At 42.2% G+C, this 5,987-nt stretch overlaps 1 long non-coding RNA gene across 1 annotated transcript; it reads left to right on the top strand.

Moving 5' to 3' along the window:
- The first annotated feature begins 2,023 nt into the window (after nt 1-2,023).
- On the top strand, nt 2,024-5,661 carry LOC113976137. The gene is made up of 2 exons (XR_003537012.1): nt 2,024-2,507; nt 5,489-5,661. It is a non-coding gene; the product is annotated as an uncharacterized LOC113976137 (long non-coding RNA).
- Nucleotides 5,662-5,987: the final 326 nt, after the last annotated feature.

The raw sequence follows: 5,987 nt of genomic DNA, 5'->3' as shown, positions 1-5,987 counted from the left end.
CCATCAGGCATCTATATACTAGTGGATTGTCAGGAAAGAAAAATCTGCTGATTGGCCAAAGATATTGCTGTTGGCTGGTTTTTTTCCTCCTCCTCTGAGATGTTTCACCCCATTAGAACTATGTCCAGAGGATCCAGAAATGAAAATCTGGAACCAAAACTGTCTTGCAGCAGCTCCAGGCTATGGCTCCATGAGCAAGGTAAATTTGGGCTGATTGCTGGCTTGTCTTTTCCTGCCCAGTAAGAGCCCAGCTGCCCTCTATGACACTGCAGTGGGTACAAAGCAGCTTCCCATGCTTTCATGGCCAAGGAAGCACACTGACATTTATCCAAGGGTGTATCCAACTGTGGACAGGCAGCTCCTTGCAGGATGGCAAAGCTGTGGTGAGTTGTTCATGTAGCTGTACTCATGCAGGAGGGAACAACAGGAACTTCATGGGCCCATTGATTTTTCTGAGGGAGCTGAATTTTTTAATTTTATGATTAGTACTAACGTATTCCAAGTCTATTTCCTCATGAATTTTCCTCTATTTATTAGGCCTCTTAGGATGAGTACAAGTCATATTAGTGCCATCTAATAATTAGTTCTATTTTTACAGAAAATAACACTGCACGAGAAAAATGATCTGGCAGGTGCTTAGCTCAGGGCTAGAACAAAATGAGATCCCAGCAGCTGTCTAACCAAGAAGCTGTGCTACCACAGTCCTTGAGATAAGGGAGGTTTTTTCTTTCCAATAGTTTCACATTTATCCCACTCCACTCTTTTGGTTATTTGTGGTGCTTTGTGGGCTAAACCAGTGTATAACAATGGAGAGGACTGAGGAAAGATTCTGTGAATTCTTATGATGGCTCCACGTGCAACACAAGAAAACAGTTTTGTTATGAGAAGCTGTTCAGCTAAATCCTCCAAAGGTCACTGTCCACCCCAATCCTTAAAGCTCATCCTGTCTCAGTGGGATATGGCAAAACTGGCAGTAAGGCTCCTTCCTTACTCTGGGCAGTGCTGTTAGTCACAGCCTTGCTGGTATTGCAAGGCCTTGGAGATACCACAGCACCAGGAAGATGGAGAGACAGCACCTGGCAGCTCGAACCAAGCTCCAGCACCAATGCAGAAGGGACCACACACAAAGTAAACCACCTTTTCTCTCCAGCGAAGATTTTGGTCATTCATCCTGATGGCATTTGACATGCAAAGGATCCAAATAGCAGGAAAAATCCAGCAAGAGAGGGGAGAGGGCTCTGCACTTATCAGTTCAATTTTTGTATTTGAAGCCTCATCCAAAATCTAATGGATCAATGGGAATCCTTCCAGTAACTTCAGCTGGGATTTAATTAATGGCCTGGATGCTATGGTTGTGCATGTTCCTCTCACAGTACTATTCAGAGTTTTGCCTCCAAAACAGACTTAAACAAACAGGGCTCCTTGATCAACATTTTGTAAATGGCAAGACAGTAACTCTCTTGGGAAGGACTTGATAGTAAACGTTTGTCTACAACGGTCTAGAAATTTTCTATTATAAATGGAAGGAGAAGAAGCCATTTTTGACCCTGTTTATGGATGAGTTTCAGCTGTATTAAGTTTAATTTTCTGATAAGGGGTAAATGTTTAATGTTAAGACTGAAAATGTCTTAGGATTAAGGAGCTCTTTGCAGTTAATGTGAGCATTTGGCACAGGACTGTAAATTGCATCTGACTTGGAGAAGAAAAAATATGCTCTAGTGTAAAGATTCAGCTTTTCCTGTGTTATCATTTTCCTGCTGGGCAAGTGTTCCAACGATGTGGTATACCAATCCAGCTGCTACCCTGATTCTCCAAGTTACTTTTTTCTCCTTGTACTTTTTGAAGAGTCTGTCCCATCTCTTTTTTTAAATCATGCTTCTTATTTGCCAAAAAAAATCATCTGTTTGCCCTTCAGCACCCCCTCCATGTCTTGTTTCCAGCAGCCACAAAGTCAGCTATGGTCCTTAAAAGCCAGACTGGTTTTTAATAACTAACTAGCCAAAAGAGGCCATTAGTGAGTGACAGCTTGTGGGTGCTCATGTACCTGCTTGCACCCACAGACAAGGCCCTGCAATCCCTGCCTTATCCTAGAAAACAGCTGGGTTTGAAACCACAGAGCTGCAGACACAAGGGGAGGGCTGTGATAGGGACTGGGCTGAAAGAGCAGTGCCTGTCCTGAAGAATACCACTTTGTTTATGACTGTCTCTTTCTGCTTTCAGAGATGTGGGAGAAAAAATGATAGTATGTACTCTGTAGGACTGTGTATAGATGTGTGTGTACACTCAGAGACAGGTACATTTATAAACGAATCACAGAACACTTGCAATGCTTGAAAACACTCCAGTGTGTCTATGGACATCTTGTTCTCTCCTTCTGTCCTTGAGGTGTCAGGTTTCCTTGTTTACAGTCTGCCTCATTCAGGATCTGGAATTCCTAAAGAGCAGTAAAACCCTATCATGTGACTGAAGACTGATTTCCAGGAAAAGCGGAAGAGGTTCTAGGAAAGGTCAGTCCTCATGGTTTCACTTGTTCCCTTCAAGAATACAGAACAAAGGAGATGAAACAACGTGAAGTCCCTGATCCTTTGTCTCTCTGTTGAGCCTGGAATGAGATTTAAAGGAAAATGCAATGCTTGATGCAGAGTTCCTTACACTCCATGTACTTTTCCCCCTCTTTAATGTTTTATTGACATGGGACATTTCTCACAGAAGTGGAATTCCTGCCTCCTGGTATGTCAGTCCTTCCAGTGGCTTCCTTATCTCCTGAAGGGTTATTTTTGCATGTGCTGTCACAAGTGGTCATAACCCTGCTTGTGACATCATTAACAAGATCATGGGACAGATCCAGGCAACAGTGAGTGTAGGGAGGACTACATTAATGTAGTAGCAGAAAATAAATAGAGAGAAAAATACAAACAAAACCAACCAGGTCATATATGCCAAGAGCATCAATGAGAGCATTTATAAAGCTCATCAGCAAGACTAGTGCACAGTGATTATATGAGGTTATCTGCGTGAGGAGCATCTGGGTCTCTGGCCCTGGGCTGTAGCTTTCAAAGACCCTGCACTATAGAAAGTCCGTAGTGCCTCCTCTGGCTGTGCCCCACAGGTCCCAGGAGACTAGAATCTTTCTGTTTGTGATGGGAACATGTCTGCCTTACTACACTGTGTCAGAGTTTGTCCTGAATGAAGTTTTGGGCCATGCAGCCTGTTTGCTAACCAGAAGGCTTATGTGCTGCCAGGCTGCAATTCCACGTCAGTCTGAATCAACAGATCTGATTTTATTTTTTTTCTTTGCCTGAGATCGCATCGGATCTGCTATCAGCTTGGATCCAGCCTGGTGGATCAATGAAAGTTATGACGCTGTACAGATTTGTTTTTCAGTGGCATTGATAAACCAGTGTTGCAAGATCCTCAGCTCAGACTCAGAGTCTGGCTAACTGTAGGTTGTGAAATTTCCAAAGGCGACAAGGGGGGAAAAAAGCAGAAAACCACTCTCCCCTGTGTTGCAACTCTAAGTGCAATCAGTTGCAAACAATAATTCTCTCATTGGACACTCAGATTCATTTGAGTTGTGTCCACAGAAGATTATTTCTACATATATCAGCTAGATATCTGACCTGAGAGTTAAACCAAAAAATATGCTTGCAGAAAAGTTGCAAATGCAAAATTGAGGCATGACAGTCCAAGTTCTGCCCTTGACTAACACAGCTTGTCTCAAAATTGTGACCACGTTGAGCAATTGTACAGGGGAAGGGAAGATCTTGACCATTCTGAAGGACCTCTGTAAGCTAAAACACCATCAATGAGAACCACCAAGAAACGGAAATACTTGAGTAAAGAGAAACACTACAATGAAGATATTTGCTGTGAAACAGCTCCCAGGGCTGCACTGGTGCTTCAAAGCTTTCTTTCTCATCTTCTTGAGCAGCTATGGTTTGAGTTTATCTGTGCCACAGATAAATAAGAGGACTCCATTCCCCTTGATCAGCATTTCAGTTGCTTGCCTTGACTCAAAGTGTGGGCTACTGGATGAAACATGAAGGTACAGTGTCTGACTGGATCTGATTCCCACACTGAAGCATCTCTGGTATTAGTGGGCATTTCAACACTTGAACATGACACAAAGTCAGAAAGATTCTAATGAATATTCAGAGATGTTGATTGGATCATGGCAGAGTAGAGAAGCCCCAGTCTTGGGCTGTGAAGGTGATGTAAAGGCAGGGGACACACAGGCAGTCCCTACCTCAATAAGCCCTGGCCAGAGCTCAGGAGGACTTTCTCTAAACACTCACTTAAAATTCAGAGGAGGGAGCTAAAAGGGGAAGAATTAACACAATTTGCACCTGGGAATTAAAGAAACAGCAGAAAATCTCTAGGAAATTCTACTCCATTTCTTTCTACTTCAAAGAATGGATTCACAATGTGATTTCAAGCTCCTAGAAATCCCCGATAGTATAGGCCAGAAAAAATTATTCTAATCGAATCCATCTAATCTAATTTCATTTCTAACTACTGTGAAATGTCCCTAAAAGCATTTAAGATGGTTTTAGTTCTTTTAAATGTTAATCATCTGCAGCATCATATCATACATACCATTGCTTTATGGACACTGTTTCTTAGTGGAATTATCATTTAACTAAACTGAAATAAATTGCAAGAGGAAATGCTTATTAATGACAGCTACACCCAAGAGAAGCCTTGTGAAGATTTCTTTATTAGGATGATCATAACAACAATAGGAGTATGCCATGCTGTGATGATCTAGTGATCACCACTTTACTCACCGTGGAATTGCCATTGTGGGTTGACCTTTCTTTCAGAAAGGGTGAAGGGCAGCACAGAACAGGCTCCTGATTCAGCTTACCCACACCTCAGTGGACCTGTCTTCAGGCACCTTTCACATGACTGCAAGGAAAAGCTAAGATGATCCCTCATCTGAATCTGAAAGACCAAGTGTAAGAGCAGGCCAGAGATCTTCGTACCCTTTAATGCAGTAAGTAATGTTGCATATGCAGTGTATCAACCACTGAGAGAGTGCTAGAGCAGGTAGATCTCTGTTTTTCCTTGACTAGTATATTCATCTTCAGATTTCTGGTTTTTTAATGATGTTACACTGGACTCTGAATATCAAGACTAGTGGCAAGAGAAAGTGTCAGTAATTGTTGACTCAATGTTTTCACAGTAAAAAACAATCCTAAATTGACTGACATGGCATCAGCTAGGGCAGGAGTCTGATCCCTTTGTAGTTCAGATACTGCTTTGAACCATAAAATCAAATGAGGTCACATAGATAGCCATGTGCATGAGTAAAAGCATCACAATCTGACACGTGTCTTTGGTGAAGAGCATTGAAGTCCTCCAAAGGGAGGTGCAATAGAAGGGTGAAGTGTTAATAGTTCCTTTGACTTTTTTATGACTCCTGTTTTGCAAAGAGTGGTCATATGCTGCTGTTTTGAACTTCATTCTTGTTTGTTCTATTTCCTAGATCTGCCTTTGTGATGACCACTCCCAGAGCAATCAAGCCTGAGGAGATTTGTGTCTGAACTGAAGAAGCTCAGTTTTATTCTCAGCTCCTCACTGGAAATTTGAAAGCTTTTGTTCTACCTTCATTTTTTCCATAGTGTTCCTAATTAAAGATCTGTGGATTAATTCCGTCTGCTTTCGTGTCAGCTCTTCCATGTCATCAGCGTATATTCTGTTACCTCTAGCATCCCAAAACCACAGGTGAAATGTGCCAGGTAGATTTGCTGTTGCCTCACGTACTCAGCTCTTGTATTTAAATTCAGAGCCAGATGTGATTTCAGTGAACCAAGAAGCTGTGATGATACCACAGAGGTGGACTACAGCAAAAACATATTTTAACCAGCAAGAGCCGAACCTGCAGCACCTGCTGCTGGTTGAGACCACGCACTGATTCCTGACACTGGGTTTACTTTATTAAGTAGGTACAATACTAGGTCAGTGTTGAGCTACTGCTGATGGCT

The sequence above is a fragment of the Neopelma chrysocephalum genome, unplaced genomic scaffold (assembly GCF_003984885.1).
Source record: "Neopelma chrysocephalum unplaced genomic scaffold, ASM398488v2 Primary Assembly neopelma1_147, whole genome shotgun sequence".
NCBI classification, from domain to species: domain Eukaryota; kingdom Metazoa; phylum Chordata; class Aves; order Passeriformes; family Pipridae; genus Neopelma; species Neopelma chrysocephalum.
Note: the sequence above shows the minus strand (reverse complement) of the source record. Positions and strands in the feature narration are given on the sequence as shown.